The sequence below is a fragment of the Triticum aestivum genome, chromosome 5A (assembly GCF_018294505.1).
Source record: "Triticum aestivum cultivar Chinese Spring chromosome 5A, IWGSC CS RefSeq v2.1, whole genome shotgun sequence".
NCBI lineage: Eukaryota > Viridiplantae > Streptophyta > Magnoliopsida > Poales > Poaceae > Triticum > Triticum aestivum.
The window spans coordinates 419,856,187-419,867,872 of NC_057806.1; positions in this window are offsets into that span (position 1 = coordinate 419,856,187).

Here is an 11,686-nt window from a genome sequence, read left to right on the forward strand (position 1 = left end):
AAATCCCAGGGTGGGCCGCGGCCCACCCTGGCCACCCTGTAGCTCCGCCCCCTTGACGTTGGAGGCATACAGTGATGTAGTCATGTGCGAACACCGGCAATGCGTTTTCAATGGGAAGAAATGTTCCCGTTGACAATGAGGCGTCTACGGTGACTTCATAAATCTCAAGATGATATGCCAGCTGCTTAGTCTCTCGAAGGTGTTCATAGAGATAGCATGTGCGTGTATGCGTTCATATGGGTGAGTGTATGCGTGTATGTATGAGCTTTAGCGTGTGTACTGTGTTAAAAAAAATCTTCCCATTACTTTTCCACGAGACTCTACGCAACACGTACATCAACACAATACAAAACTAGGGAAGCGCCACGAGTGGATATCTAAGGCCCGAGTGGCAAATGCGGGCGTTTCGGGAGGCAATGGATGACTGTGCTTTGGTTGACTTGGGCTGGTCAAGGATGGAATATACATGGGACAATAGGCAATCGGGCAGGGCTAATGTGAAAGCCCGATTGGACAGAGCCTTTGGCAACACAACATTATTGGATATGTTCGCGGATGTTTAAGTCCGGCATATTGCTGCAGCGGAGTTAGATCACTGCTTTGTAGGGGAACGTAGTAATTTCAAAATTTTCCTATGCACACACAGGGATGCATAGCAACAAGAGGGAAGAGTGTGTCCACGTACCCTTATAGACCGACTACGGAAGCGTTAGCACAACGCGGTTGATGTAATCGTACGTCTTCACGATCCGACTGATCCAAGTACCGAACATACGGCACCTTCGAGTTCTGCACACGTTCAACTCGATGATGTCCCGCGAGATCCGATCCAGCAAAGCTTCACAGGAGAGTTTTGTCAGCACGACGGCGTGGTGACGGTGATGATAATGCTACCTACGCAGGGCTTCGCCTAAGCACCACTACGATATTATCGAGGTGGATTATGGTGGAGGGGGCACCGCACACGGCTAAGAGATCAATGATCAATTGTTGTGTCTCCAAGGGGTGCCCCTCTCCCCGTATATAAAGGAGTGGAGGAGGGAGAGGGCCGACCCTCTCTATGGCGCGCCCTAGGGGAGTCCTACTCCCACCGGGAGTAGGATTCCCCTTTTCTTTGTAGAACTAGGAGCCCTTCCAAGTAGTAGGAGTAGGAGAGAAGGAAAGGGAAAAGAGAAGAGAAGGAAGGAGGGGGCGCCGCCCCTCCCCCTAGTCCAATTTGGACTAGGCCTTGGGGGGCGCGCAGCCTCTCCTCTCTCTTTCTCCTAAAGCCCAATAAGGCCCATCTACTCCCTGGCGAATTCCCGTAACTCTCCCGTACTCCGAAAAATACCCGAATCACTCGGAACCTTTCCGATGTCCGAATATCACTACAAAAAAATACACTTCCGTGATGATACATGTTTGTCACAGTAGGTCGCGTTTTTTGTCATGCATGTACATCCATGACGATTTTATGACAGAATCAAGATAGTCATACCTGTGCTGTCCTAGAAGTGTTCCATGACATTACCAAAATCATCATCACGGAAGTGTGCACTTCCATGACGATAAATCACGCATCACAGAAGTGCTTTCGTTAAGGGTGACCGACACGTGGCATCCACCATAACGGAACGCCGTTAAGCTACCGGGTCGGGTTTTGGATCCGATAACCCGTTAACAGCCCCGACCAATGTGGATTTTCCACGTGTAAAATCATCATTGGCCGGAGGAAACACGTGTCGGCTCATCGTTGGGACAGATGTCGTCCACTCATTGGACAGAAGGCGCCTATGATACGTCGACACGTGACACGACCCAACAGAGGCCCATTCCTGTGAAAAGTCCGGCCCGCTTGACTTGGTCAAAAGGTGGTGGGCCGGCCCATGGAAAGCCTGTTAACGGCCTGTTCGGATATAGCCCATTTATAGCCCGCTAACCCAAGGCCCGTTACGCCCTATCCGAATTAGGCCCAATAGCATCATCTGGGCCATCCAATATGATTCCAGCCCGTTTTCACTTCTGGCCCATGTATGGCCCATGACGTCTTTCGGCCCATATGAGGCCCTATGTAACTCTTGGCCTATTAACGGCCCGTGGTGAAACTGGCCCGTAATGAACAGTGTATCACTTTACACCCATTAACGACCCATGGTGAAACTGTCCTGTAATGAACAGTGTATCACTTTATACCCATTAACGGCCTGTTATTCCGTTGGGCCGTTTCCAGCCCATGTTAACTTTCGGCCTTCTCAGAACCCATTTATTCTTGGGCTCATTTCCAGCATTCGTTTACTTACGGCCCGTTACCGTCATTTTCTACTTGTGTGCCAAATTCAGCCCGTGGTTACAGTCGGCCCGTTTGTGGTCTGTTAATACGTTGGGCTGTTTTCATAGCGTCATCAAATACGGCCTATTAACGATGGCCCGTTATGGTCGGCCCATGAACGGATGATTCCAACTCTAGCCCGTTTACAGCCATTATGCAGCCTGTTATTGGCCCATGTTTGGCCAATTGATCGTACGACCCGTATAAGGCCCATTGATGATACGACCCGTAGAAGGCCCATTGTTTCTACGGCCCGTAGAAGGCCCACTATTTCTACGGCCCGTAGGAGGCCCAGTGTCACTACAGTAAATATTAGCCGATGGTTATTGTGGCCTAGTTTAAAAAAATAGGTTATTGCAGCCACTAGCAAACCGCAGAAAAAGAACCGCACTCACTACAAGCAAACGAATAAACAAGACAACAAGGAAATAAATAAGCAAGCAACTTATGCTAGGCTATCACGGCTATTACACATATTACATCCACTGGGCATCAAAGTTCGCCACCAGTGCAAATATAGGGAACAAAGCAGCATATAAACGCCACAGCAAAACAAGTCCAGAGCTGAAACCACTTCAGAAGAGTTCAAGAAACAATATCCTGGGTACCCATAATGCTGGCAAGATGCTTAGCAAGCTTATTAACTTTCTCTTGTTTGGCACTTAAATCCTCCAGCGCTTGCTGTTGCACAAGAAAGTACACATCTGAATTCTGCAGGGACTTCCTCAGTCCTTCGGCTTCTTGCCGCAGCACAGCTGACTGATACCTTTCAGCTTGTAGCTGAGACTGAAGAAGCCGAAGTGATTCAGGTAGCGAGTTCGAAGAGCTTGTGCCAGCGGTACTGGCCAGTAACTCAAACACTACATCAACGCAGGACTGTGGGGTTTCTCACTGTCTACAAGATCGTTTTATCACCTTTCTTGGAGACCAACAGGGTTGTCTCACTATCTTGAACCTTATCTGCATTACTTTCTCCACCATTGCATAGTGGGGTGCTCTTCTCCAATATTTTGTTTGCATACTACAAGAGAAACAAGCAGACACATCACAGGTTTAGCTTGTAGTATACGAAACTCATTTTGGTAAACCGGTTCAGTAGTAAGGTGGACAGGATAACAACATGAAACAAATATATATCTATGTACTATGGTCATTGTATTATCCATATCATTCTAGTTTATGTTCCCTAATCAAGATAGAGACACAGTTCAACTCATATATTTTTAAGACACGACAACATAGACAGAATATAAGTGTGAGAAACTACACAACATTGGCAGCACTTGTAATGTGCATCACATGAGAACATAACTGTTTATACAACTTAAACTGAAATCAACATAGAGCAAGAAGTTAGAACATCAATCCAGTTAAAGAAATAGGTTTAAAACATACCTGTTGCACCATTGGAGTTTCAATTGGATCCTTCAAATTCGAAAGTAGTTGGTATGAGTAAATATAGTGATGCAACAGCAAAGGAGTATGGACCATAGCTACGGAATCTGACCTGAGAATAGTTGCTCTTCTTCTTTAAACGTGGAGTTTGGGTTAGCTGTGGTGGTCTTCGTGCTTTGGGCACTGCAGTAACTTTACAAACTGCTCGTGTGGGGGTACTCTGTGGTGGACATGGTGCTTTGTCAACTATAAGTGGGTTACTATCCGCTGGGGTTGCGGTTAGATGGGTTGTAGCCAGTTCTCTGCCCAACGGTGTAAGTGTGCAATCTGGAAGAGTCTCGATTATGTGTGGTGGGGCTAGTTTGTGGGCCAGTACAACCATGGTTCTATCTGCATCGACGAGTAGCACTGTCTTTTGTGAAGAACAGGTTTTTGTTCCCTTAGATACTGCCATCACCCCCTCCAATTCAAATGGCTGATAAACAAGAAAAGAAATTGAACGTACATACATTGTATGATAGGCAGATGTGGTAATTCACATATATGTTGTCTAACCAAACAGGTATGACACAATTTCACATATATGATGCCTAACTAAACATGATAGCATGACACAGTTTCAGATATATGATGGATAACTTAATAGGATATAATGGCATAATTCAACATATGATGAGTACCTAAATAGGATGACATGACAAAACTATATGATGTCTTTCTAAAATAGGCTGGGATGAAATAATTCACATACATGTTGTCTAAGTATACAGGATGGCATGATATAATTGACATAATTGATTCATATACTAAGTAGCTGGCACTTGCATGTATGATCTCTAAACTAAGTAGATAGAATTCAATATTGTGCATATGCTGTCTAAACTAAGCAATGCAAGACACCATATGCATCATATGAGAAATATAAACATTGCAATTTAGAGCATACACCTCAGATGGGATATATGACTGGTCATCTGTCTCTGAATCCTCCTCTGATGTGACGCCCCCGATTTGACCGTACACTAATCATACACGCAAACGTGTACGATAAAGATCAGGGACTCACGGGAAGATATCACAACACAACTCTACAAATAAAATAAGTCATACAAGCATCATATTATAAGCCAGGGGCCTCGAGGGCTCGAATACAAGAGCTCGATCATAGACGAGTCAGCGGAAGCAACAATATCTGAGTACAGACATAAGTTAAACAAGTTTTCCTTAAGAAGGCTAGCACAAACTGGGATATAGATCAAAAGAGGCGCAGGCCTCCTGCCTGGGATCTTCCTAAACTACTCCCGGTCGTCGTCAGCGGCCTGCACGTAGTAGTAGGCACCTCCCGAGTAGTAGTAGTCGTCATCGACAGTGGCGTCTGGCTCTTGAAATCCAATGTCTGGTCATAGCAAACAGGTATAGAAAAGGGGAAAAAGGGGGAGAAAAGCAACCGTGAGTACTCATCCAAAGTACTCGCAAGCAAGGAGCTACACTACATATGTATGCATTGGTATCAAATGGATTAAGGGTATCATATGTGGACTGAACTGCAGAATGCCGGAATTAGAGGGGGATAGCTAGTCCTTTCGAAGACTACGCTTCTGGTAACCTTCATCTTGCAGCAGGAGAAGAGAGTTGTGACGCCCCCGATTCAATCGTACACTAATCATGCACGCAAATGTGTACGATCAAGATCAGGGACTCACGGGAAGATATCACAACACAACTCTACAAATAATATAAGTCATACAAGCATCATAATACAAGCCAGGGGCCTCGAGGACTCGAATACAAGTGCTCGATCATAGACGAGTCAGCGGAAGCAACAATATCTGAGTACAGACATAAGTTAAACAAGTTGCCATAAGATGGCCAGCACAAACTGGGATACAGATCGAAAGAGGCGCAGGCCTCCTGCCTGGGATCCTCCTAACTACTCCTGGTCGTCGTCGTCAGCCTGCACGTAGTAGTAGGCACCTCCAATGTAGTAGTCGTCGTCGATGCTGTCTCCTGGCTCCTGGACTCCAGCATCTGGTTGCGACAACCAGAAAGAAAGGAAAGGGGAAAAAAGGGGGGAGAAAGCAACCGTGAGTACTCATCCAAAGTACTCGCAAGCAAGGAACTACACTACACATGCATGGGTATATGTGTAAGGAGGCCATATCAGTGGACTGAACTGCAGAATGCCAGAATAAGAGGGGGATAACTAATCCTGTCGAAGACTACGCTTCTGGCAGCCTCCGTCTTGCAGCATGTAGAAGAGAGTAGATTGAGTCCTCCAAGTAGTATCTTCAAGTAACATCTCATAGCATAATCCTACCCGGCGATCCCCTCCTCATATCCCTGAGGTAGAGCGACCACCGGTTGTATCTGGCACTTGGAAGGGTGTGTTTTATTAAGTATCCGGTTCTAGTTGTCATAAGGTCAAGGTACAACTCCAAGTCGTCCTGTTACCGAAGATCACGGCTATTCGAATAGATTAACTTCCCTGCAGGGGTGCACCACATAACCCAACACGCTTGATCCCATTTGGCCGGACACACTTTCCTGGGTCATGCCCGGCCGCGGAAGATCAACACGTTGCAGCCCCACCTAGGCAAAACAGAGAGGCCAGCACGCCGGTCTAAACCTAAGCGCACAGGGGTCTGGGCCCATCGCCCATAGCACACCTGCACGTTGTGAGGGCGGCCGGAAGCAGAACTAGCCCCCTTAATACAAGAGCAGGCTTACGTTCCAATCCGGCGCGCGCCGCTCCGTCGCTGACGTCTGAAGTGCTTCGGCTGATACCACGACGTCGGGATACCCATAACTACTCCCGCGTAGATGGTTAGTGCGTATAGGCTCGTAGCCGACTCAGATCAAATACCAAGATCTCGTTAAGCGTGTTAAGTATCCGCGAACGCCGAACAGGGCCAGGCCCACCTGTCTCCTAGGTGGTCTCAACCTGCCCTGTCGCTCCGCCACAAAGTAACAGTCGAGGGTCGTCGGGAACCCAGGCCCACCTCTACCGGGATGGAGCCACCTGTCCTTTCAGCCTCCTCGTCAGAATCACTTGCGGGTACTCAATGAGCTGACCCGACTTTAGTCACCATCTGTATAGTATGTATGTATGTATGTATAGTATATACCCGTGATCACCTCCCAAGTGATCACGGCCCGATAGTATAGCAAGGCAGACTGACAAGAATGTAGGGCCAATGATGATAAACTAGCATCCTATACTAAGCATATAGGATTGCAGGTAAGGTATCAACAGATGTAGCGACAATGTCAGGCTATGCATCAGAATAGGATTAACGAAAGCAGTAACATGCTACACTACTCTAATGCAAGCAGTATAGAGTAGAATAGGCGATATCTGGTGATCAAGGGGGGGGCTTGCCTGGTTGCTCTGGAAAGAGAGAGGGGTCGTCAACTCCGTAGTCGAACTGGTCAGCCGCAGCGTCGGTCTCGTAGTCTACCGGAGAGAAGAGGGGGAAGAAACAATGAATACCAAGTAAACAGATGCATATCGATGCATGGCATGTCAAGAAGCGATGCTAGGCGTGCCCTAACGTGGTATAAGGTGGTACTGGTCAAGGGGAATCATCCGGGAAAGTATTCCCGGTGTTTCGTGTTTTCGGGCAGAGGAGCCGGAGGGGGAAAGTTGCGGGTTCGATAGGTTAGGGGGTGTGGTGGACGAACGGACTGCGTATCCGGAATCGTCTCGTCGTTCTGAGCAACTTTCATGTTGAAAATATTTTAATCCGAGTTACGGATTAAAAAAATATGATTTTCTAAAGATTTTATTAATTTCTGGAATTTAATTATTTACTTAATTCAACATTATCCAGAATAGTAAATGCTGACGTCAGCATGACGTATGTGTGATGTCAGCAGGCAACAGTGCGGTTGACCTGGGTCAAACTGACATGTGGGTCCCGTGGGACCCACCTGTCATACTGTTAGGTTAATTAGGGTTTAGGTTAATCTAATTACAGTTTAATTAAACTAACAGGTTAATTAGTTTAGTTAATTGATCGGGTTAATTAAACTCAATTAATTTAGTTAATTAATTAATTAATATTATTATTATTATTATCATTATTTCTTCTTCTTCTTTTGTTCTGGGGCTGGGGCCCCTTTGTCAGTGGGCCAAAGGCCTTAGCGGGTCAACGGGCGCGGGCGTGGGCATAGCCCGAACGGGCGAGCACCCAGATCACAGGAAAGGGGGGCGCCAGCCACGGGCGTGGTGAGGCCGCCGGCGTGGCCGCCGGTGCCCACGACGCCAGCCAAGGGAACGGAGGGTGGCGCCACGGGAAGGGCGGCAAGAGCAGCGGCAGGGGAGGCGGCCACGGTGGGCGTGCACGAGACGGGGCGCGTGCGAGGCAGTGAGTCGTCCGGGCGCGCAGGGGAGAGCACAACGGCGCAGCGGCTCAGAGAGGAGCAGGGGCGCGGCCATGCGTCGGGCGTGGACGTCGAGGCGTTCGGCCAGGTCGTGGCCGGCACGGGTGCACGCGAAGAAGCACGTTGGGCTGAAGGAGAGAGGGGAGAGGGCGGTGCCTCACCGCGGGGCCGTAGGGTTCGAGGCAGCGGGCTCGGTGGAGGTCGGGGAGGGCCGACGAGGGAGTTCCGGCGGAGCGGGAGGCCGTCCGGCGGGGTGGCGTGTTGGCGCAGCGGAGTCCAGGCGGCGGGGCGCAGCGATCCGGCGGCTTCGGGGTCATGAGACGGGGCAAGGTGGCGCCGGCGAGGGAGCTCGGAGCGCTGTCATGGTCGGGCGGTGATGATGGGGGGCTAGGTCGACGGCGACCATGGCGAGGTGCGGCGGTGGAGTCAGGGCGGATCGGTTGCCCGATCCAGATCCACTCGGGCGGGGTGGGGAGACGAGATGGATCGGGGGGAGGCGTGGGGGCGAGAGGAGTGGGGGGGTCGGTCTAGGGTTTCCGTCGGTGGGGGGTTATGGAGGGGTTAGGTGGGCCGGCCCGGTTGGGTGGCCAGCTGGGCTGAGGCCCAGCGCGGGGGTGTGGGGTCTTTCTTTTTATTTGTATTTTTATTTCTTTCCTTTTCTTTCTATTTATTCTTTTCTGTTTTAATTTATTTTAAAGTATTTAGGCATTTTGTAGAAGCGTGGTTTCTTCACCATAAATACCTAAGCATTAATTGGCACACTCCGAACATTTTAGTTTTAATGTTTGAAAACTTTTATTGTTTGCCTCGGTTTTAAATTTAAAATCCGAACTAGGTTTCGAACTAACGCGAGTTTATCCACAGTAACCAAGGTGACGTGGCATCATTAACAGGGATCACTGTTGCTTAATTATCCGGGCGTCACAAATCTCCTCCACTACAAGAAATCTCGTCCCGAGATTTAAGAGGTAGTAAAAGGGGGGGAAGGTTCGGTTACGAATCTAGCGGGTCTTCTCATTCTGGCTTGCTCTTCTCGAAGAGAACCGGTCCAATACATTGATGTTTTCATTTCTCTGCTTCAGGTCCTTATGATGAAGTCGGCATCTTTTCTTCGGGATCTTCATCGTATTTACGAATAGGTAACGGGGTAGATTGAAAACGACAGAATGCTTATGAGGGAAAACAATCTGGGTTTACCCATGAACGAGCATAAGATTATCTCTCGAGTTGAACATATAAAATACATCGAGAGTAAGGTACGAAGATAGAATAAGAGGTTCCAAGCGGATATATAGTTGCTCGAAGTCTGAACCGGAGTGAGAAAGGGGTTCAGAGTAGCGAGAGTAAGTATTGCGTCTGATACCAGAATAGATCACTAGGACAGTGGCCCGTGAATTACATACGAGTCCACGCGCGAGGAATAACTTTGGGAATAGGGGGTGTACAGGACAGTCAGGTTTCGATCCTGTGGGACTGTGGGTTATGGGCCCACCATGTGGTTTTTTTATTATTATTATTTCTAATAGGAGCAGTGACATCTTTCGCGGTCATGATAGCAAGGCATGTCAGAGAGTACCATGTCAGTTATGTCGGCAACAATGTTGGTACCAAGGGCGAGGGACGAAGAGAACCACCTTCCTGCTCGTTGAACGAGGCGGACCAATAGGCAAAGTTCTCGTCCATCGGCGGTTACCGGAAGTCATCAACAGTAGAAATAGGGTTACACCAGACAGGAAGGTACACCGAGGTGTTTACCTAAGCAAGGGATTACCACTGCTCGGTTAAGTAGTTTACAAGAAAGTTTGAACAAAACAACGGGAAGGAAAATGTGCTTAAACATGTATATCAGGGGTATATCCTTCCCAAGGACAAGCAGAGCAAGATATCCATGACAGGATATTATGTAGAAAACTCTTTAGGTAGGGGAGAGAATTTTCATGACATTGCCCATACAACGGTGTTTGGGTAATTGAGCAAGAAACAATTAGCATTGGGCTTTAAATGGTCTTGTTGAAAATCGGAGTACCATAGACATGCTTCGAGATAGCATTGACATGGTCTTCAGGTGAAGATCAGACTTTGCAAACACGAAGGATCCATCAGGAATAACTTGTAGAATAAGTCTTACAGTTTCCTCATGGAAGAATGGATAACCTTGTTGGAAAGGAATCTATAACAACATGGCCTCCGGCCAGGTGTGCTAGGCACGACAGCACCTTACCGGGTCACATAAATACCATTCTTATAACTCTTGGAAATATGTTCCAACCATCATATCTGACCGAGATTCAGATCTGATTGGTGTCAGGATAACTCAGACTCGGGATGCCTGAGAAGAAAGGTGCAACACAAATTGACGAGATGACATTGCAAGATTCTCGGGGAAATGAACTGTGAAGTGATTTCCGTTATCAAGAGTCCATCATTAACCCAAGGAGAGGACAAGGAGGTGTCTGGTGAACTCAACGGCAATTCACCGAGATTCCCAAAAGTTGGATGTCCACAATTAAGTGAACAAGGAGATAACATTTGTCAGATCAAATGATATAAGGAAGTATGCTCGAGGAAAACATACACAATTAAACATTGGTTGAAAGGTGCACCCGAAATATGGGTTGGGTTGCACGACCAATGTCAGAATGGTGATGCAATAATCAATAGCCTAAGAATGAACTTTCGACCATTAACTTCAAAGAGATAGGGTTGCTAGAAGGAAAGAATCCAAACAACACCGTTCACTTGTTGGAATTAACACGGGGACCAAGAAAGAATGGTGATGGTGAGAAGTATTTCTATGTCAAGAATTCTCAAGAGGTGGAACAATTCTCAGAACATTCTTGGCATAAAGGATGGTAATACTCCAAGGTAAAGAAGAACAATTGCTGGATAGCAAGGAACTCAAGGTATAACACCAAGCATGAACAAGCTTGTGTTGGTGGTTAGGCAATAAAGTGGTCGATGATAATACAATTCATCGAGGGCAAGGATGGTATTTCTCATCATGAATTCAATTGATATCCTGGATGAGCTCAGAATGTTGATGATCACGACACCTTTGTCGCGAGAGTTCATGAAGATGTAATCGATCGGCGACGACATCAAGTCAAAGTAATGATGAAGTGAAAGGTTATTGGAACCAAGGGTACGACACAACTCGAAACCAAGCTTGTTGTTCAAGGCGAAATGGTAAGACGATGTGGATCGACGTAAGGTTAGTTCATCGTCGAAAATTATGCTCCGAGAAGAAGGACCGGGTAGCACAGTTAAAATCATCACGACAATGATATAGCCAAACAGGCTAGGAATGGCGTGATCGGGTACAAACTCGTACTTATAGTAGCTTACTGAAGAGTTGTTGAACCGTAGAGCGGACTCGGTTCAGTTATCGGTGTCTTTGAGTGTTCAATAACTCCGAGCCCATGAAAAATTGTAATCGGTGAGTATGTAGTACTTGATGAAGAACTCATAAGAAACTATGCAGTTCCAAGATAATCTCGAGATACCAGGTGGTAATACTCGATGACAGCTCAACTAGAAGTTGAACTGGGGTATTGCTCTATAGAAGACAAGTGCTTAAACTTGCACAGGACATGATATTTA